Source organism: Thamnophis elegans, chromosome 2 (genome assembly GCF_009769535.1).
Source record: "Thamnophis elegans isolate rThaEle1 chromosome 2, rThaEle1.pri, whole genome shotgun sequence".
NCBI classification, from domain to species: domain Eukaryota; kingdom Metazoa; phylum Chordata; class Lepidosauria; order Squamata; family Colubridae; genus Thamnophis; species Thamnophis elegans.
This window is the reverse complement of record NC_045542.1, coordinates 124,357,476-124,381,197: the sequence shown is the minus strand read 5'-3', so window position 1 is coordinate 124,381,197 and position 23,722 is coordinate 124,357,476. Positions and strand designations below refer to the sequence as shown.

At 42.1% G+C, this 23,722-nt stretch overlaps 1 protein-coding gene across 1 annotated transcript in view; it reads left to right on the top strand.

The window, feature by feature from the left end:
- Positions 1-23,722, top strand: part of GRM7 (glutamate metabotropic receptor 7) — a 474,525-nt gene that overhangs the window by 222,695 nt on the left and 228,108 nt on the right. The window lies entirely within an intron of this gene.

The window sequence follows — 23,722 nt, the reverse complement described above, 5'->3', positions numbered from 1 at the left end:
GTCTCAACTCTGTATGGAAAGCTCGAGATTTCTATCATAAGATTTTGAAAGTGGGGCACCCTGAACCATCGGGATATGGAGAAAAACCACAAGCAGGACAAGAGAAACAGCAAACTACACAATCACCAGACAAAACGTATCATCTCCCCCTCCCAGAAGGGCAAGGGGTTAAGGAACAAAGATCTAACCATATGACCACCAGACAAACAGAAAAACAAGCCATAACGCAACAATCTTTACAATTTTCGGCCATTGACCAAGGAGCTACAGCAACAAGCTCAGAAGCTGTGGGAGGAGCTAGACCCAAGGTGAGACAGGCCATGCGGGAGGCTCTAAAAAAGCTTCAGGCAACCAAAAATGACAACTAAGATTCTGACATGGAATGTTAATGGACTGAACTCTCCAACCTGGAAATGAGGAGAATTTTTCTGACAGTGAGAGCAACCAACCAATGGAACAGCTTTGCCTTTGGAAGTTGTGGGAGCTTCATCACTGGAAGCTTGGACTGCCACCTGTCAAAAATGGTGTAGCGTCTGCTTGGGTGGGGGCTTGGACCAGACGACCTACAAGGTCCTTTCCAACTCTGCTAAACTGTATCTGTATCTGAGACCTTTATTCATATTGCATTCCTGGGTGAGACTCAGACTCTCTTCTCTGACCATTGCCTTAGTAGCAGCTCTTCCTCTTTGTATGCTATGAAACTGAACTTCAAAGAGATAAATCAGAGGTTTGGCACATTGGATTAGAACATTTCATGTACCAACCCCATAGTAATCTAATTATCTGAAGCAAGGCTTAGTCTGCTTGAAAATCCTGATAAACATTGCACCATAGACACAAACAGTGTACCATAGAAACTTCCTCCTGTCATTTAAGGCCATTTCCTATGCCCTCTGCATAATCTGGCAAAAGCAGCAAAATTATTCCAGGTTAAATATGCCAATAATGGAGTTGGAAATAATTGCCAAATGTAATGAGTGTTCACACATTATGGATTAATTATTTTCTTATTTGCTATGTATAGTGCTTCATGGTTAGTCTTTTGTTCCAGTAGATTTTTCATATTTGTAAACATTTTGACTTGCTTCTCACCATGAATTTTATTGAGTTGAAGTGTAGAAGTCCTGTGAAATGTTTGCTTTTCCTTCTTGGAACAATGTTCCCAGGAAGGAATTGAAACAAGAAACGAGAGAATACCAGCACAGAAATTCTCAGAAATTTAGTATAGCTGAAACATTATCTACATATTTCCTTTTTTAAAAATTCGAAAGCAATCCCCAGATTGGATTAAAATTCATCTTGGTAGTAGGCTATCCATCCATTTGCATTGCCCTGTTATAAAAGCAAGAGATAATTCCTCTCTACATTGTAAAATAATGCATATCTTTATCTGCAACTTGTTTGAAATTTTATAAACAGTTGACTTCATTAGATTATGCAAGGCGGAAAAAGATGGTTATTGAATATGTAATCTGCCAAGCCATGTTTTAGAGGGCATTACTTTTTTGTGACATTGAAGACGAAGGTGAAGCTAATTTATTACTTCTGCCAACCAAGTAACACTGATAATTGGGGAGCTTATATGATTTGATCCATGCAAATGACAAACCCGGAGCTAGAAGCTGGCTAGTTGCAACCTCCACAATGAAGGCTTCATTTTCAGTGGTACAGAGTGAGCAACACTGAGATGGTCATGAAAGCAGACAGCAGATTAAATTCCAAGTTTCATTTGTGGAAGTCAAGGTCTAACATGCAATATGCCATGTCCAATTGTTTACTTTTAAAGAAAATGCTATTTTATTGTTTCTCTGGTTGTCAGCAATTCCCTTCATTTTCCATACAAAAGTTTAAAGCAGAGATTTAAAAAACTAAAGTAGTTTTCCATTAATCTGAGCCACTCTAAAAGAGCAGCTTTATCACTACACCAAAGGCTATTCCTGTAGTGCTGTGAAAGTATTTTAAAAAAACTGCTTTAAAGTTCTTTTGAAAGTGGTACAGTAAGCTATAAATTTAATTCTGGAAGTCCTCACAGGTGATCCATAGCTTGGTAAAATGTCAAGAAAAACACACTTTAGGGTACATAATTTTTGGAATAATATCTTAGTGCAGAATTTAGTGGAACAAATAAATTTAGAATTTATATGATCAATACGAACTGGTCATTGTGCAGGTTTTTTTTAATAACTTTTGTAGCATTATGATACAAATAAAATCCATTGGCCATTCTTTTTATTTCCTCTTCTTAGAGAAAGAATATCACATCATAATGATCAAAGAAGCAAGAACCGGGGAAGATTTAATGTAGCCTATGGCAGCACATAATTCTCAGGAGGGAAAAAAAAAATCTTATTTCTGTTCTGTAGTTTTAATATCACCAATTTGTCTTGGTAGAAATACAACTTTCTTGATTAATCTGCACAGTCAATCTACTGTTATTTTAATCAGAATGGTCTCCAAACCATTCATACTGATCCATTGCCGTTTCAGCTATATAGTGCCAGATACTTTGGAGAACAGTTGGAAATGTAAAATGTACATTTTTTTACTTTATTTTTTTTACATTATTTGAGGGGCTATTGCAGAGAAAAGGGACATCTATCTATTCCCTAAAGCACCTGAAGGCAGGGGATGAAATAATAGGTGGAAGGTTATTAAAGAGAGATCCAACTTGGAACAGGGGTGTCAAACTCGATTTCATTGAAGGCTGCATCAGGGTTGTGTTTGACCTCAGGGGCTATGGTGGGCATGGTGATGGTGGGCATGGCCAGCTCGACATCACTTGTGTTGAGGGAGTCTGTGGTGGCCCAAGCACTCTGCCAGAAAAAATGGGCTCCTGAGTTCTGTTTTTAGCCACAATGGCCTCCTGCCACACTTTGCCAGTGAAAACTGAGCTCGGGGACCGCATACAGCCCCCTTGAGCTCCATTTTCACTGGCAAAGGGTGGCAGGAGACAGTCACATCAAAAACAGATCTTGGGAGGGCTGCATGTGACCATCCTGAACTCCATTTTCTCTGGTAGAAGCACTATGGGCCGGGCCTTTGCTGTTTCTAGGGTGGTCCCATAGGCCAGATTTTTTTTTTTTTGATTTTATTAATATTTGTAGGCCGCCCTTTTCCCTGAGGAGACTCAGGGCGGCTCACATAAAATCAGGGGAGGGGAATACAAACATTGACATAGAGACATATTATAAAATAGTAAGCAACATACATTCATCATTCGGGAGGGGCGGCTATCCTTGTCCCCAGGCCTGACGGGCTAGCCAGTTCTTAAGGGCTATGCGGAAGGCCTGGACGGTGGAGAGGGTACGAATCTCCATGGGGAGCTCGTTCCAAAGGGTCGGGGCTACTACTGAGAAGGCCCTCCTCCTTGTAGTTGCCAGCCGGCACTGGCTGGCCGATGGAATACGGAGGAGGCCTAATCTATGAGATCTTATTGGTCGCAGGGAGGTAATTGGCAGAAGGCGGTCTCTCAAGTATCCAGATCCACTACCATGTAGGGCTTTATGGGTGACTAATAGCACCTTGAAGCGCATCCGGAGATCGACAGGTAGCCAGCGCAGCTCGCGGAGGATAGGTGTTATGTGGGTGAACCGAGGTGCACCCACAATCACTCGCGCGGCCGCGTTCTGTACTAGCTGAAGTCACCGGATGCTCTTCAAGGGCAGCCCCATGTAGAGCACATTGCAGTATTCCAGCCTAGAGGTCACAAGGGCCCGGGTGACTGTTGTGAGAGCCTCCCGATTCAGGTAGGGTCGCAACTGGCGCACCAGGCGAACCTGGGCGAATGCCTTCCTAGTCACAGCCGTCAAGTGGTGGTCAAACGACAGCTGTGGGTCCAGGAGGACTCCCAAGTTGCGAACCCTCTCTGAGGGGTATAGAATTTGACCCCCCAGCCTGAGTGATGGAATATTGATCGAATCTTTGGGAGGGAAGCACAACAGCCACTCGGTCTTTTCTGGGTTGAGTACAAGCTTGTTAACCCTCATCCAGTCCATAACGGCTTCAAGGCCTCGGTTCATCACGTCTGCCGCTTCATTGAGTTGGCATGGGGCGGACAGATACAGTTGAGTATCGTCCGCATATTGATGGTATCTGATCCCGTGCCTGCGGATGATCTCTCCCAGCGGTTTCATGTAGATGTTGAATAGTAGGGGGGATAAGACCGAGCCCTGAGGCACCCCATATGTTAGGGGCCTAGGGGACGATCTCTGCCCCCCCACTAACACCGACTGCGACCTGTCCGAGAGGTAGGAGGAGAACCACCGCAACACGGTGCCTCCCACTCCCACCTCCCGCAGTCGTCGCAGAAGGATACCATGGTCGATGGTATCGAAAGCCGCTGAGAGGTCAAGGAGGACCAGGATGGAGGAATGTCCTCCATCTCTGGCTCTCCAGAGATCATCGGTCAATGCGACCAAAGCGGTTTCAGTGCTGTAACCGGGTCTGAAGCCTGACTGGAAGGGGTCAAGATAGTTTGCTTCCTCCAAGGACCGTTGGAGCTGGAAGGCCACCACCTTCTCGACAACCTTCCCAAGGAAGGGAAGGTTGGAGACTGGGCGATAGTTATTAAGAACAGCTGGATCCAGAGATGGTTTCTTTAGGAGGGGTCTCACCACCGCCGCTTTCAGTGAGGTGGGGAAGTTCCCCTCCCGAAGAGAGGCGGTAACAACTGCCTGGATCCAGCCTCGTGTCACCTCACTGCTGTTAGTAACCAGCCATGAGGGACACGGATCCAGTACACAGGCACTTACAGCCCTCATGGCCTTGTCCACATCCCCGGGGGTAACATCCTGAAACTCAACCCAGAGATGTTCTACTTGATCCTCCTGTGCCTCGGCTGGAACTGCGGGGGTGGAGTCCAAGTCCGACCGAAACCGAGCAATTTTGTCCGCTAAGAATTGGGCATAGTCCTCAGCTCTGCCCTGCAAGGGTTCCCCCGCTTCCCTTTTATTCAATAGGGAGCGGGTTATCCTAAACAGGGCGGCTGGGCGGGACTCAGCGGACGCAACCAAGGTGGCTATGTGAGATCTTTTTGCTGCCCTAAGTGCCCTGGTGTATTCCTTGGTGCAGGTGGTTACCATTGCTCGGCTCGATTCGGACTTATCGGACCTCCAACGGTGCTCTAGGCGTCTCCTCCGGCGCTTCATCTCCCGGAGTTCCTCGGTGAACCAAGGAGGTCTCCGGGATCCGCCGCCTCGGAGGGGCCGTAGTGGCGCAATCCGGTCGAGGGCCTCCGATGCTGCCGAGTGCCAAGCAGCAACCAGAGTCTCTACCAGACTGTGGGCGAAAGTGTCAGGAATAACCCCAAGCTCCGTCTGGAACCTTAACGGTTCCATAAGTCGCCTGGGGCGGAACCACCTGGTCGGTTCCTCCTCCCTACAGTGGGGGTTTGGTCTCCGGAAGTCGAGCCTCAGTAGGCAGTGGTCTGACCACGACAGGGGTATGATGTCGTTACCCCTCAGACCAAGATCACAAATCCACTGCTCTGAGAGAAATACGAGGTCGAGCATGTGCCCCGCCGAATGGGTTGGGCCCCGAATTACTTGGGTCAAGCCCATGGCTGTCATGGAAGCCATGAACTCCTGCGCCCCATCAGAGTTTTCACCGAGCGACGGCAAATTAAAGTCCCCCAGGACCATCAACCTAGGGAACTCAATTGCCAGCTCGGCTACTGACTCGAGGAGCGAGGGGAGGGCTGCTGCAACGCTGTTGGGAGGCAGGTACGTTAACAGCAGGCCCACTTGACCCTTGAGGTCCAACTTTATCAGCAGAGACTCACACCCGACAAGCTCCGGAGCAGGGACCCTACGAGGAACTAACGACTCCCGGATAACAATGGCCACACCCCCACCCCTTCCCTGGGCTCTCGGCTGGTGTAGCACCTGAAATCCTTCTGGGCACAGCTCTACAAGGGGGACTCCTCCCTCTGGGCCCAGCCAGGTTTCAGTAATACATGCCAGGTCTGCCCTCTCGTCTAAAATTAAGTCCTGGACGAGAGGAGCTTTGTGTACAACAGACCTGGCATTTAGCGACAACAGCCTGAGACCAGGGTCCTGACTACTTGTGCCATCTGGTCTCGGAGTGGGACTTATAGGGCCGGAAGGAGGGATCTCTGTAATGTAGCGAACCCTCCTTCCCCGGTAATGGCCTGCCCTAAAGTCCCCGCCGTATCTGCCCCTCCCTGTTACGACCGTAATACCCCGACCCTCTCCCGTGTCTCTGGTCCCCCCAACCACCCCCATGGCCCCCACATCTCCCGGCAGGTCCTCCGAATCATACATACCCATGCACTCCCCCAAACAATCCCCACGTCAAAATTTAAAAACACAGAAAATTACAACAATATAATAATTCATTCATTCATCTCATACACATCTCATGCATATCCCATGCAAAGAAAGAAGGGAAAGATGAAAGAAAAGAAAGAAATTAAAAATTGCGCAATTGATTAAAATTTAAGGTGCGAGTTCAGATGGCAAAAATTGGCTCTTAATGTTCAGAGTTGAAGTGGCTGGGGGCCAATTATAGTTCAGATGGAATATATGGGGGAGTGTCTTATAACCCCTCTCTTTTTCTATAACTTTGTTGGTCAGAGGGTCCTGTGGGGGTTCAGAGCGGACACACAGTGCTGCCATCATCTGTCCACCCGCAGCCCAGGTCCAGAGTCTTCCTTCTGGGGGTAAAACCACTCCAAGGGGTTCCCAGAGGCACACCACTAAAAGTAAATGGGATAAAAAGATGGAACAGGCGTTGTAATTGCCAGGAGACACCGTCGCTGTTCTCAAGATGGAGCTTGCTCCCTCAGTGTTAAATAGCCAAGGCAGCCCGAGAACCTCCGGAATCTCTAAAGCCAATGGGGTCATCCAGGTCTGCAAAGTCCAAGGGTGGTCTCCCCAGTTCCTTGACCTCACTGCAGGCAGACAGAGTAAAGAGGTGGGGCAGGCAATGGGGCCGCCAAAGAACGACACCGCTGCCACCGAGCTGAAGTTCCTCTCCTCGCCGCCGAACAGCTGATGTAGGCAAAGCAGCACGGAGACCGCTGGAACCGCCAAAATCCCCGCGGTCCGCGGCTGCAGCGTCCAAACAGCCCAGAGATGGTCCTGGGGGTGGTCCCACGATCGTAGGGCGCTCCCGTCGCAAGCAGGCAAAGCCAGAAGATGAAATAAGCGACAGAGCCGCCGAAGAACACCGCCGCCGTTTCCAAGCCGAAATTCCCCTCCTCGCTGCCGAGCGGCCCGACCAGCATGGAAGCCGCTGGAGACGCCGGAGCCTTTGCGGTCCGGGGCTATCCCCAAAGAGGTAGCCCCTACCGTTAACTGATCTTTTTGGGCTCCCTGGGTCTTAAGCTTCCCGGACGAGCCTCTCATGTTACTGTATATACTCAAGTATAAGCCTAGTTTTTCAGCCCACTTTTTGAGCTGAAAAAAGCCGCCTCGGCTTATACTCGAGTCAGTGAAAAATTTGCCCGAAATGGAGGAGAAAAAGGGGCGGGGCCATGCCACTGGGTGACGCTCGTGAATGGCCCAGCGCCCCTGAGTTTCCCCTCCCTCTGTGTCAGTTTGCCACGCAGCGTGCACCGCACCATCCCCCCTCCTCACGTTCTAATGTAATGCAGGGCTATCTTACGACTCCCCTTCCTCCCCCTCCTGCCGCTCTGCAACGATGTCCCACCTCCTCCTTGTTATGGCAAGCAGCCACATAGTGATGTCCCACCTCCTCTGGTACAGTGATCCAATGATAGGAATCACTGTGCCGTGTGTCATAGGAGGCGGGACATCATCATCACAGCGGGACATCAGCATCATGAGGTGAGTGAAGTATTTCATTGAATACACCGGTATTGTGTGATAATAATTTGTTATGCAGAGCAAATTTTTACAATGGCTACTGTATATTTAATGGGCACAGGCAGGCTGTATATGTTATTCAATGGGCAATGGCATTATTGGTATCTATTTTTATTTTTGAAATTTATCGGTAGCTGCTGCATTTCCCACCCTAGGCTTATACTCGAGTCAATAACTTTTCCAGTTTTTTGTGGTAAAATTAGGTGCCTCGGTTTATATTCGGGTCGGCCTATACTCGAGTATATACGGTATATATTAGCGTTGTTACTCGCGGTTTTTTCTGCATTTCGTCGGGTAGATTTAGAGCGGACGGAGCCTTGCAGCCATTTTAGTCCTCGCACATGCGCTGAAGATCTAAGCTTGTTGGTCAGATCTGGCCCCGGGTCTTGAGTTTGACAACTCTGACCTAGAACCATGTTCAACCAAGAAATTTCTTGACAGTGAGAACAATTAATCAGTGGTATAACTTGCCTTCTGAAGGTATGGGTGCTCCATCTTTGGAGGTATTCAAGAAGAGACTGGACAGCCGTTTGTCCTGAATTATATGATATAGAGGCTCTTGATTGAACAAGGGGTTAGACTAGAAGGTGTCCAAGGTGACTTCCATCCCTATTATCATATGTTTTAATAATCAAGCATGTATCAAAATTAGCTGAACCATGCTACTGTAACCCTACTGGATTTCTCTCTTATAGTTGTCACTAGAGTCTATGAAACCTTCAAGCTACTTTCTGTTTTTTAAACAAAAACTGTGTTTAAAAAGAATTCTGCTTTGTAAATGTTCTAAAGGAACATTTACATAAGGAACCACAATCAATGCATATTCATAGTTCATTCATCTTAAATTGGTATCTTATTCTTTCTTTCCATTTTTATGGGGAAATATTAGTAATAAATGGCTGCCTGTATATGTGAATGATCTCATATTCCACAAAAGCTGCCATGCATTCTGAGCACACAGAAAACTTTAGTATCATTCTAATAATGCATCTGAGTCAGCTGGGAAAAAATATGGACTATGAGTGCCTTTATTTATTTATTTATTTATTTATTTATTTATTTATTTATTTATGTGTTTTGAAATCTTCTGCTTCCTTAACTTAATATAACCTTATTTGCATATTACCTTTTAAAGCTGGAAAAGTGAAGAATGACTCATGATCAGCTGCTACCTGGTATTTATTTCATTCTCCTGTTTTCAAACAAGTTTGATAGTTTTGAACAGGACTGGAAATTGTGCTGGCAGACAGTATGTTAAAAATAAACACATTCGTATTTCTCTTAATGGCTTATCCAGAAAAAAACTCTTTCATGTACATGTGTCCTTTCAAGTAGTATGAAAAGGTGGACTAGGGGAGACATGATAGCAATGTTCCAATATCTCAGGGGTTGCCACAAAGAAGAGGGAGTCAAACTATTCTCCAAGGTGCCTGAGTGTAGAACAAGAAGCAATGAGTGGAAACTAATAAAGGAGAGAAGCAACTTAGAACTGAGGAATTTCCTGACAGTTAGAACAATCAATCAGTGGAACAGCTTGCCTCCAGAAGTTGTGAATGCCCCAACACTGGAAGTCTTTAAGAAGATGTTGGATAGCCATTTGTCTGAAATGGTATAGGGTTTCCTGCCTAGGCAGGGGGTTGGACTAGAAGACCTCCAAGCAGTGACGTGCGGTGAGGTTTATGGCTGGTGAGGCACTGACACAGTGGTGGGTTTCAAATTTTTTTAGACTTGTGGACTTCAACTCCCAGAATTCCACAGCCAGGCATGCTCAGTTCTGATTTAAAGCGACAGCATTGGTTTTTCTCCTTTGCGAAAAGGTTTCCTTAATTCTTTTTCTTCTCCCTCCCCCTCCTTCCTCCCTCTCTCCCCCCTCTCTCAAACAGACACACGCACACAGAGAAGTTGGATTGGACTATCTCTCCTACCCCCTTCCCTCTCCCACTCACTCTTTCTCAAACAAACACAAACACAGAAGTTGGATTGGAGCTGATCCGAGCCTTTGATTGCAGGCAGAGCCACGTTGCCTTTTCAAACTTGCAAATCAGTGAAGCTGGGCTTATATAGTTTTATGCAGCTGTCTGTGTGTGTGTGTGTGTGTGTGTGTGTGTGTGTGTGTGTTTGAAAAGGCAACGTGGCTCTGCAATCAAACTTCACTTGGGGAGGGATCTACACCTGAGGATGAAGTTTGAATTCCTACCCCTCCCTCCGACCCACACATACCTTTTCCAGCTGTTTCAGAGAGGATTTCAACTCTGCTCTTGCCTGTCATCATGAAAAGAAAAAAAATGTAAAAGGAAAAAGACAAGAGCTGAGGTCAGGCTAAGCTAGTTGCTGCCAAAGTCACCATGGATGATTCTGCTTAACTGTTTAAAAAAGCCTCTAAAAAGCACCCTCTACAGGAGGAGGCAGGAGAACGACGTGCCTCATCTACATCAGGAATTTTTAGGCTTTTAACCCGTTACTTAACTCTTCTCTAGTGATCATAAAATGCCTAAAGTCAGACTAGATGAGGCACATCGTTCTTCTGCCTCCTCCTGTAGAGGGTGCTTTTTAGAGGCTTTTTTAAACAGTTAAGCACTAAGCAGAGTCATCCACGGTGACTCTGGCAGCAACTAGCTCAGCCTGACCTCAGCTCTTGCCTTTTTCCTTTTACATTTTTTTTCTTTTCATGATGGCAGTGGTGAGGCTCTGCCTCCCCTGACTGCATGTCCCTGCCTCCAAGGTCCCTTCCAACTCTGCTATTGTATTTGTATAAGTCCTTTCCTCTTTTGATCTGATTTCTCAGATTGGTCAGGATAAAGATGGATAAAGTACTGTTCACACCCTATATAATTCACACTTTTTGTAAACTAACACGATAATATCTCTGAGTTGTTGGTTTTCAAAGGACCGAGACAAGTGACTATGGATGTATCATGATGGTATGATACAAAAGCCATAACTAAACAGACTTATGTCAGATATCAGGACATAACTACCTATGGACTATGAAGTTTGACTTATGGTAACTCTACAAATATCATTTTGATGGAGCTTCTGCTTGCTGCAAGGAACGCTGTAAGTAACTACAGGTGGTCCTCAACTTATGACTGATCATTAGTAACCATTCAAAGCTACAATGAACTTCCCTGGGAGGTGTTTTTGACCCAGATTTAGAGATCTGTTTCCCTAACAGTCATGTGATTGTTCTTCATGTATTCTATAACTGGCTTGCCATTATAGCTTTTTGCAGCTATGGGCTGGTTTTGTTGACAACTGGAAGTAAATGCTGGTTTTCAGTGAGTAACATGACCACTTTTTATAATGGTTTTGCTAAAAACCAGGATTTACTTTCAGTTTGTGGCATATATATGTGTGTGTGTGTGTGTGTGTGTGTGTGTGTGCGCGCGCGCATGCACGCATGCATATTCGGGTCTGTGTGTAAGGTTGAGAGTATCTTGGCAATGCTTTGACGAGGTCCCACTCACCATCTTCAGGCTGGTGCCTTTTGGCTTCGTGGTTGTGCGAGCATAGCGTGATTGGAGCTGCTGTCTTTCTATAAATATTGGTGGGGTATGTGTGGAGAAACAAATTCCACAGGAAAAGATTCCTACTAGACCAAACCAACAGGAACCTACTCACTCTTCAGCTCAAACTCAGTAACAAAATCCACCCAGCACTCTGGAACAAATCCAAACAACTAGACCTCTGGAGAGCCGAAACAGAAACCTCCCACAAGACAGACACACACATCAACAAACTCCACAGACTACAAAAGCACCAGAAGCCCAATCCCCTTCCACAGCAACTCATGAAACAAACAGTACATAACATATCCACATGGTGAGTGGTACCTCGTCGAAACATCGCCAAGATACTCTCATTCTTACACGGGAAAAGACCTGTATACGCCAAGACCTGCATGCATGCATACATACATACATACATACAAACATACATACATACATACATACATACATACATACATACATACATACATATATATATATATATATATATATATATATATATATATATATATATATAATATTTGTGCTGATAAATAAATAAAGGGAGACTAGTATAGATCTATTTCAAGCTATTTAGCTCTCATCAGCTAGCCATACCCTTTATATATATATAAAGTTTCCAACTTGCATCAATAGAGCCTTTGAGAATGGTGGATTTCTACATAAGTCAAAACTCTGCCTGATCTTGGTCAGCATGGATCTTTCCTAGGACTCATCCAGCTGCTGCTTATACTGTTAACCTTTTATAGTTTTCAGCAAGTTTCAGATTAGCTTCTAATATCCATTCTTTTGGAGATTTTGCTGTTACACTTTACTGACAGCCTTTCTAGCTGTCTTGAGCTTATATTTCCGGTTGACCTCATTTCTCTACAGCTGCTTTGGAAACTACCAACATCCACTTTTTCTTTCCCCCCCTCCTATTATTTTCCAACAAATCTTCATTCATGATCAAGAATCATGTATGCATTTAATAGGAATAATCAATGCAAATAATTCCATAAACATAGATAGAATAGTAATTATGATCAATAAATATCTGCAATTACAGAGATTGGAATAAAAGAGGTAGCTAACAGGGATTATACCAAATTCTCAACAGGAACAATTCATGTTGAAGGACTTTGGTTAAGTCAGGTACTGTTGAACATAACTACATTGACACTTTCATTAGAGTGTAAATTAGGGGTCAACAACCTTCCTAGGCAATAAAATCCTTTCCTTCCCTGGTTCTGTCTGCTGTTTTGTACATTCAAATCCATGCTGTGCTCTAAAGTCTTTGGAAAACATTGCAGCTGGTTTTCTGTACAATGTAAAGAGGCAGCCTGCTGCTTTGTCATTATGGTCTCTCCTTCCCTCCTTCTCTACCTCCCTCCATTCCTCCCTCTCTCTCCTCTTCTCACCCCCTCTCTTTTTTTGACTAATTGAATTTTGCTTGCCTTAAGGGATGCACTCTCATTGGCTACTTATTTATTATTTGCAAATAATAAATTTTAAGAAAACCAAACCTCGCCATTAACAATAAACCTTTGTGCTTTCAACTTGAAAAGCACTAATATAGTACTGCAAGGAAGATCAGATAGAATTCAATTATTTTTTAAAAAATCACAGCATTTTCTAAAATGCCCAAGAACCACACCTGGAGGATAGATGGCCACAAGAATAAGCTTGCCTCTTGTCTCAAATACCTGGAGGTTTGTCAGAGTAGATACAATATATTCATGAACTGGAATAGGGCTTAGTAATAAGGTCAGCCAATGGGAGCTGAAGCATTTTGGAGCCTGGGCATGGCTTAGTTTTGTACTATAGCTCTGGTTCTGTGCTGAGAACAAAAACTAGTGTGCTGAACTGAAACCAATATCTCCCCTCTACCACGATGGAAGAACCACTCTTGGTATTGTATACATATATGTCTCATGTGTTATATGTATATAAAAAGAAGTTAATGAATCCTGCTGAATCAGTTACCTGTGTTTGCTTTCTGGATTTGATTTCTGCAACAAACTCTGACAAGGTTGTCCCCCATTCTGCAGCAGTAGGAAAACTCATGGGGACTACATTACTGAAAATGCCCAGAGGAACTCATCTGCTGTCCTTAAATCTTCAAGATAAGAAGTGGCCACTATATACCTGCAACACTCAAATTATTCAAAGTCAAACTAATAGCTAGCCTCTGTGTAGCACCTAGGAGGGCCCCTCCTTTATTTTGTACAATTAGAGTTTATACAATCCAATTTTCTAAGATTACCCCTTCAAGCCCCAAAGTATATTTCCAATGCTTCTCTGAGATTAGAAACAGGCCTAATGAAAGTAGAGGCTAGAGTGAATGACTAGTCTCAATTATTGGCTCAGACTATCATTTTCTCCGCTTAGTTGTGCCCAATCAATTTTGAGCAATGATTTCTAATCCACATAGAAAAAGGTGGTGGCAACCAAAATCTCATTCTTGGACTCTAGGTCTTCTGCTGGGCATGGAGTAGATGAGACCAAAGCACTTATTAAACAGTGTGTAGCAGGCACAGAGAGCCATTTGGATCTAGCCAGGACCCCAACCTTCATGCTAGTTAACCCAACAGATACTCTGACTCCCCCATGGGATACTTAATTAAACTTGAAGTACCTAAACACCAGAGGATCTTTACTCTGACATGATGTCATGCCCTCCCTTCAGCAATCCTTGAAGGCCAACATAGGGCAAAAATTACCCAGGGAGACATTGCCCCTGTAACTCTGGACATGCAGAAACAACAGAGCTTGTGCTTCTCTGGTGCCTATATTACAGAGACATCTGTTCCAGTCTCATTTCACTATTCTGCACAAATACCTAGGGTGCACACAGGAATTGTACACCTCTCTGCTGCTTTCAGATATCAACCCTGATACAACATAGAGTGTTGTCAGGTCCTGTGCTGCCGCACTTAAAATTCATCAGATGACCTGTGCTATAAAATAGACTTAGTGAGCATCTAGTTTGCCAAACTAAAATGTTCTGTGATTTGATAGATACAGCCTTCCACATAGTAACCTTCATGTTCCTCCTGCATTGATCTAATGCTCCTATCCCCCACCCCTTTTAGATTCTTTTAGACACTTTGGCATATATTTTATTTTAATACATCCTCTAGCATTTTATATATATTTTATATTTTTAGACTTTGTGATTAACTGTATTCCACCCACTTTATGCTGCTTTATGACCTTAATAAAGATTTGATTGATTAATGATTGATTGATTGATTGATTGATACAATTTGAAAAAGGCTAGCATTAGGAGTGAGGGAAAATATTTGACTGAAAGGGAAAGTTCTGAACAATCCCATAATTACAGTGTGGCATTCCAAGAAACAGTTCAGAAAAACAAAACAATGTCACGGAGTATAACTTTCTCCTAGCATGTAGAGATCACCAGAAATTGCTTTGGGCAACAGACCAAATCAGCATGGGAAGGTATTGTTCAGGAGTCAGTTGCAACCAATAATTCCAAGTAATGACTGCTAATCAAACATAGTAAGAATGAGGTGACCTCTGTCTACTCCCTTGAGTAAACAGTGAATTGCTCTCAAAGGCAACTGACAAGGCAACTGATTCTTTATTCTCTTATTCTATTTTTTAATGTTTTTCATAATCAATCTTTTACAACTATATACTGTTTTATTTTGATTGCTATGGTTTAATCACATCCTTTAAATCATATAGCCCATGCCCTATACCTGTAAGCATTCATTCTTCACCCATGGGAGTCACTTCCTGATTAGCTATTTGCAAAACAATCACATTCCCATCTGTGGCTTTCCCCCACAGAGTCCTTTAGTAATGGGAATCAGAAACATTCTTCTGCTGAAGTACAGTTGGTTTATCATAGAAATGGAACAGCAAAAGCAAATCTACAATAAAAATGACAGTCCTCTAAACAGAGTTGGGCAAATTAGAAAAAAAAGTATATGATTGGATATGTGAACAAACATTTCAGAATAACAAAATAACATAGATGGAAGGTACTTTGGAGGTCTTCTAGTCCAATCCCCTGCTCAGGCAGAAAACCCTATATCATTTCAGACAAACAGTTGTTCAATCTCTTCTTTAAAAACCCAGTGTTGAAATACCCATAACTTCTGGAGGCAAGTCATTCCACTGATTAATTGTGCAGGAAATTCTTCCTTAGTTCTAGGTTGCTTGTCTTCTTGATTAGATTCCATCCATTACTTCATGTTCTGCCTTCATGTACTTTGAGAATAGGTTGACCCCCTCTTCTTTGTGGCAGCCCCTTAGTTATTGGAACACAGATATCATCCCACCTCTAGTCTTTCTTTTCATTAAGCTAGACATATCCAATTACTGCAGCCCTTTTTCATATGTTTTAGCCTCCAGTCCCCTAATTTCATTGGATACAGCAACATAATTCATGTTTAGTGAAGTGATGATTGGGTAGGAATAGGGATGGTGCTACAAACACAATAATGCATTAGAATAGTGGTTCTCAACCTTTTCTTCACCATGGACTTCTTTAAATACCTTCTGTGATCATGGATCATGGCCGTAGACCCCGAAGAGATAACTCAAGATATAAATCATAACATTGTTAAAGCCTTCCTGGATCTCCTGTAATGACATCCTTCCCCCTCCGGGTTCCGCCGACCGCAGGTTGTGAAACATTGTATTAGAGTATAAATAAGTGACGTCAGCTTTCAACTAGTTACTATAGTTTCTAAGGTTATCTTATTTTCAGTGTTAATTTCTAACTTACACTAGAATGTGAAGACATGCAGTTCTTTGAAGAGAAAATAAAACTGCACAAACAAACGATCAGATGTTTTCCTGAGTGCTATGCATAAGGATAATATTATGGTCTGGGAAAATGGATTGGCCAGGACAAAGTTTCAGCTGAGTTCAGGGAAAACATGCATGAATTGTGCCAAGCTACCAGGAATGTGCCCACCTTATGAGCCTACTCAAGCAGAGAAGAACTCAGCTGTAATATACCAGGGGGCAAGAAGGGAAAGCAAACAGCATTTAATTAATTTCACTTCTTTCTACTGTAGAACTTGCTCCAAAGTAATCACTGGGAAGTTCAATACAATACAATAGCAGAGTTGGAAGGGACCTTGAAGGTCTTCTAGTCCAACCCCCTGCCTAGGTAGGAAACTCTATACCATTTCAGACAAATGGCTATCCAACACCTTCTTAAAGACTTCCAGTGTTGGGGCATCACAACTTCTGGAGGCAAGCTGTTCCACTGATTAATTGTTCTAACTGTCAGGAAATTTCTCCTCAGTTCTAAGTTGCTTCTCTCCTCATTGTTTCTTGTTCTACCCTCAGGTGCTTTGGAGAATAGTTTGACTCCATTTTCTTTGTGGCAACCCCTGAGATATTGGAATACTGCTATCATGTCTCCCGTAGTCCTTCTTTTCATTAAACTAGACATACCCAGTTCATGCAATCGTTCTTCATATGTTTTAGTCTCCAGTCCCCTAATCATCTTTGTTGCTCTTCTCTGCACTCTTTCTAGAGTCTTTCTAGAGTTCAGTTCTTTACTGCAAAGGAATCCTAATGCAACCAAAATTTCAGTCCCATAGCATTTTAGGACTGGCATGTTTATGCCAGTCCTTTAGAACTCCTTTCCTCTGTAGGAGACATTTTGAAACAAGCCACTACAAACCTTAGAACAAGGGTCACATCATTAAATGTAGATGGAACATTCATGATCATAGTTGACAAGTTAAGAGGTTTGGTAAAGTCTATTTTTAGATCCGAATCAACACATCAAGAAAAGCTATTCTGTCTTTTTCATCACTTCGATAATTATCATTTACATCATTCTTAGCATTCAATTTAGTCTTCCAGTGGCTGCCTTGATTTTGGTATATTAAGGATGCTTGATTTAACTGTCATAATAAAAGCAAGTCTTTGAGGTGATAAAATGCACTAGGGAACCACATTAAAAATGCACCAGAATTACAGTGACAACTTTAATAGAATAAAGTTCTTAATTAACTCATCTGTGCTAGACATTTTTAGTTTCTTTGCCAATTTACACACTATGCTTCTGTTTAATTTTGTTTTAGAGCTGGGGGAATAAACACAGACAAACCAGCCAATCAATAGACAGGCACATTTAAAATAAAATAACCCATATGAACACATTCCAAAGGAATCTTAATTCTCATTCTGCATAGAAATTTTATATGAAAATAAATTATGCTTGAAATGCACATTATACTCATATTTATTATGAAACTGTAATAAAAACCCATATTTTGCTGCAATCATTGCAATGCAATTTTATCTCACACATCTTCCCATGCTAGAAATATAGCACTGTTATGGCAAATTAAGAATAAACAGTTTTTCTCTCCGTCTTTCATTTCATTGTTCAGTATGGTTTTTTTTTCCTGTACTGTGTTTCAATCTTTCTAAATTCTTCAATTAGGAATAATTAATCTAAATGATTTGGGAGATAATAAGTGAGGCTACCTGATGTAGTAATAATACTTGTTTTTTACAGCATATGGAATCGTAGTTGATAGAAACTGAATATTAATCTGAAGGGAATGTAGAGGCAAAAAATGCAACTAGAAAGTAATTTGCATCAAGAAAACTCTTAATTTCAAAATGTTGGAAAATAATCATTCCACTTTATTTTGTTTTGGTTAGACTTCACCTTGATTACATCAGACTTTGGGAAGAATTAGTAGAAATTGGAATAGATGCAGAAAAGAACATCAAAAGTTCATTAGAGGATTCGAATCTGTACCCTCTAAAGAACAATGAGGCTATTTGCTTTTGAAAAAAATAATTGAGAAAGGTTTTGGCCCTTTTTAAATACTTAAAAGCATACCAGACAGAAGTCAAGGCCATTTGTCTTATGTTCAGGGCATGGAATAATAGATTAAGTCTCAGAAAGCCTAAAAGGTAGTTCAACCATAAAATCAATTCCCCAGAGAGGTGAGCACCTCATTGGATAAATTGGAACATAGTCTGAAAGGCTTTCAGTTGTAGATTCTTTTATTTGGGTTCCTATGTCGAGTAGACATTGTTGGAGAAGAGCCAAGTTAGACCAAGTACGTACACACACACACACACACACAGAGAGAGAGAGAGAGACAGACAGAGAGACAGAGACAGAGAGAGAGAGAGACTGATAGCATCTTTTCTGATTGATTGATTGATTGATTGATTGATTATGTACAATCAAGTTGGTGTCAACTCTTAACAACTACATGGATATTTTTATGACAATCTTTCACCCTAACATAAGCCTTTAGATCTTCCAATAATGCACATGTTGCCACCCCACCCATGGTTTCCTCTTTTGTGTTCCATTTTTGTGCCTTCGGGCGGAGGGAAGCAGGCCCTGTATGACATCCTGGCTCTGTGCTCTGCTCCACCTGAAGGCATGAAAATGGAACACAAAAGGCGGACGGCTCCCCGCTGCCCACACCAACCAATCCTCAGCTTTTTACAGGTGGCAGCACAATCCATAGCAGCATCAACTGTGGAGTCCGGAAGGTGGCCAGGGGGTGGCCAATCATCAGGCCCATGCCAGTGAGCAAAGTTAGGTGTCGCTTCCGGGCTGCAAAGTCGAATGCTTCAATTCCTTCTAGGCTCTGCAGCCTGCCTGGGCCCTGCTTAGCTGGGTGCCTCCCATTGCCACTGCTCAACTTACCCATTGCAGGAATTTGATGAAGCTGAGCGGCTCCTTGGCAGGCCCCAGATCCAAACTAAACCCAGACATTTTCAGCGGGGAGCAAACAAAGAGCAAGGGAAGAGTCTCTTCCCATTTCTCACTCTGGGACTTGGGATGCCGCCCTTTCCTGCCACCTCTGCTCTCTCCAGCATGCTGCCCCCATCCCTGATGTGGTTGCAATGGCAGCTGCTTCAGGAAACACTGGCCAGTGGGGAGGAGGGCTAGGCTAGTGCAAATGTTTACCTGTGTAGGCACGTGGCAAAAGTGAGGCAGGGTGAGCGTCAGAGTGGGACAGTTCAGGGGCATGGCCAGCCAGCTGTCACTACCAGTTCAGCGACCCACGCCCAATTACCATTACCAGTTTGGCTAAACCAATCTGAACCGGGAGCCATCCACCTCTGTGCTCAACACAAACTATATGATTTTACTCTGGTAAAATTTTATTCAATACTTAGAAAAAGTTTGTATATCGTTGTACTATTTAACTGTAATAAAATCACGTATAGAAGGAAAAGGCAAGAGATGTGACCCTTGATGGGTACAGAGAAGAGAAACGAGATTGCTGTCTTTTTTTAGAGTGTGAAAATAATTGTATGAAAGGAAGCAGTATATGGATACACTAATTTCTAATATTTATTGAATTAAATTATAATATCTAGCAGTATAGAATCTTGATAGTATGAAGGAATGCAAGGTATTCATTGTAAGGTCATCCCATTTTTTTAATTAAAGATTTCCCCATGTAGAGGTCATACTATGATTTACAATTTTTAAAATCTTTCCTATGTAATGTAACAAACCATATATAATCTGTAACCTTGGGGCTTTTCTACAGTTGTTTGGTGGGGACCACAATGTTCACTGTCTTCTGTACATTCCAGCAAAATATACTTGGTTGCATCAATCTCCAATCTTTTTGATTCCTAATTTAAAAGAAGCAATTTTCTCACAACAAATACTATAAATTGAGTCCATCATTTTATGAGGAAAGAGGGCAGGTTTTCTTCTTCTTCTATTAATCATATACCAGTGAATGCAACTGCCTATGTTATTAACTTAATACAGAACATAGAAAATACAGCAATAACAAAGCAGTGGAGCTCTTAGAATGCTATAGCACATTAAGTTTACTTCTGCGGATGACAAAAGATTTGAGGAGGGTAAATTAATTGTGCATCAGGAATACCCTTAGAAATTCCTAGAAAAGAAACTCATGGTAAACATATCTCCATCCTATCTTATTTCTTTGGTCTATATAACTTAAGTCAGGCACTCTTGACCATATAGTAACTAACTTGACAGTTTCATTATAGTGTAAATTAGGGTCAACAACCTTTTCAGACAGTGGGCACAATTTTGTGTGATGGTATGGGCATGAAAAATATAAAAAACAGAAGGAAAAATCCAGTAGTTTCTGTGGAGATTTATTGTAGGAATCCAGATTAAAGCTTCCTTGATAAATTGTTGTCCAGCCTAGGTTTGAAGGGGAACTTATCATCTCACTTGGTGATTGGTACCCTGCCAAACTGCTTCTACTATTGGAAGTGCTTCTGTAGCATTTAATTGGAATTTGACTCCCCTTAGTCCATGTCATGTACACTTATGTTAGAGAAGATTTATTCAGTGACTCCTTCTTGGGGAGCTCTAATATCTCCACCCCAGAGTCAGTTAATCTCAAGGTAGAACACACCAATTTTCTCAAACATTCCCATTCAATTCCTAATCTCCTCATTATTCTCATCAGCTTCCTAATACCTGTTCCAGTTTCTCTGAATCTTTTGAAAGTGTAGCGTCCCAAACTGTGGCTGTGTTCTTCAGGTGAATTCTGACCAATGCAGATTACATCTGAACCAAGGGTGGGTTGCTGCAGGTTTTACTACCAGTTGGCTTCATGCACATTTTGTGTGGGTGTGTTTTGTGCGTACGTGCATAGTTCAATGTAAATTGTTCTTCACACACGCACAGAACAATTTACAGTGAACTGTGCATGCGTGGTCACTAAAAAGCAAGGTGGCGGCAACATCAGCAGCAATGAGAAACCAATTTGGGGGGCGTGGCAAGCCTGGATCATTGCTGGTTCTGCAACCCAGGCAAAAAAGCCACTACCAGTTTGGCCAAACTGGGCGAACCGGGAGCAACCCGCCTTCATTTTTAAATATACATCCAAGATTATTTTCCCATATATTCTTCCTTAGCCACATGTTTCATGCCCATGCATAAGACTATGGTTTTCTTTTTCTCCCTTTGCATTTCCCCCCATTTAAATAGAGTCCTGTCCCTTTCTGACCCTCTTTCTAATTTATTTGAATCAAGTGCAACCAGCAGCTGATACATGTTTTCTGCTCCCCCACCCTCCTTGTCTTCCACCTCTTGATCTTCCCATTCTTCTCTTGTGTCACTAATTTTTATAAGCTATATGACATTTTATGTTGTCTGTTCTTCAGTGAGCGTGTTGTATAGTTACTGCTTGATAATGGCATTATCCTACTGTAAAGCCCTCAAGAATACAACCTTGTGTTGCCAGGATAACCCTGTGAAGAAAGTCTTGCTGCACTTTTATGCTTTGGTTGCCCGTTCTGGGACATTTCAGGTTAAATGTTTTTGTTTCTCTGCTACCTGTAAGTATAGCCAGGGAGAGAGAGTGCTGGGAATATAAATGACTAGACCAATTCAGAAGCAATTGGATCTGTCTGCCAAAGAGACTTGAGCCACAGGGGAAAGTAGTAACTATAAAGTCAGGCAATTTTCACAATATTGTTTGGGGAAATGGATTTTTGTTATACGCCCTCCCCTTCTTTTATGGATCACTCTGATGCTTTAACACCATACCCATTGAGCAGTCTCTCAACAGGAAGGTGTCACAGTCACCTTAGATCTTTGCTGTGTTATTAATATACCTTATGTTACAATCCAAATATTTCCTGGTTGCTACAGTCAAGTTATTAGGATAAAACCCAGTGTATTGTTAGGTAAAAATGAAAACATTGGCAAAAATCATCAAATGGTGACTTCTCTCAGAATAAATTAAAGGATCTTAAAAGAAAAAAAAATATGCAACTTGCAGAATGTTTTCTGTATAGTATTCACAGACATTTCAAGTACCCATCCAATAATAGATTAATATGTTGAAGTTTTGTAAAAGTAGGTGCAGGGGTGATTATTCAATGATTTTGCATTGATGTTAATTTAATGTCATTCTTCTCAGAATGACATATATGATTTTGTACCACTCACTTTTAGAGCTTCTCTATAAATGAGCCATGGTGGCATAGTGGTTATAGTGCAGTTCTGCAGGCTACTTCTGTTGACTGCTGGCTGCCTGCAATTTGGCAGTTCAAATCTCACCAGGCTCAAGATTGACTCAGCCTTCCATCCTTCTGAGGTGTGTTAAATGATTCTTGGGGGCAATATGCTGACTCGTAAACCACTTAGAGAGGACTGTAAAGCACTGTGAAGCGGTATATAAATCTAAGCACTTTTGCTATCCTTCTGTGATATACTCCTAGAGGCATTCTCAGAAGAGCCTCCAATTTAATTTACTATAGCCACTATGCAGACAGCCTGAGTTAACTTGCATTTCCACCATCTCAGCCATAAATCAGCACAGAAATCATCCTCCAGTCTGCACTCTCATAACCTCTGTTTCTGCCTATGTTTGTAGCAAGAAAAAAAAGAAAGAAAGCAGTCTGAATTTAAAAAGCCAGACACAATACAAGCAAGTGAAGTAGGGAGAATCATGGGAATGGGAAGTAAGCATTGTAGTTAGGTCCCATCAGTAGAAAGGTGATTGACCCTGAATCTTCATTGGGACTCTTCAACTGTCTCCAAGTAAAAAAAAAATGGAATGTTTGTGTTTCGAGATTGTGGGTTCTAGCTCAGAAGAAAATCAACTGGAATACCTGTGGACAACCTCAGATAAAGCTTTTTTGAGAGGAAAATGTTCTTCTGTTCAAAGGAACATCTTGAGATAGTTAGCCTGAGGGTTGTGACTGCCCCAATACAAACCAATGAGTTGGGTCTGGAAGCTGTATTGTACTGATTGAACACATGAAATTAGTAAGAATGCATACTAGTTTGTGATTTAAAATAATAGCCCTAAGATTATAAATACTATGTGGTATGATTTTCTGAGCACCTCTCCCTTGTACTAAAAAAGTACTGTAGTTAGAGTCTATGTTTTTTTTTTTACAATTGTAGTATTCCACTAGCAGGTTATTTTTTTCTTCAAAACAATTTGCAAAGGTGGGGAATAGAGTAGGTATATTTCTTATCAAGGGACTTGCTTCTTTATTTGCAGGGTGTTCAGGGAATAGCCAGCTGTTTCAAAGACTTTTCAATTAAGTCTAGATGAAACAGAAGCAAAGCAAAACAAGGAGCTAAAATTCCACATTTTTTGTTGTGCAATACTGATAGAATACAATATTTTTCACTCAGTTAATACATGTTACATTCTAGGAAAATATGTGTAATATTTTCTAAATTACATCTATGGATATATGAAAAGCTATATCCTCTCTTTTTAAAATTTAGTCCTACTTGCTCTCTTTGTTGGGAAGATGTAGAATTGACATACAGAGTATGGAATCGATATATCATTGCAAAGGATGTTATCTACTGCATGCAAAGAGTTAAATTTCCTGGAGTCAGTCATCATGGAATAGAATTTTATATTGAGAGTGTTTCCT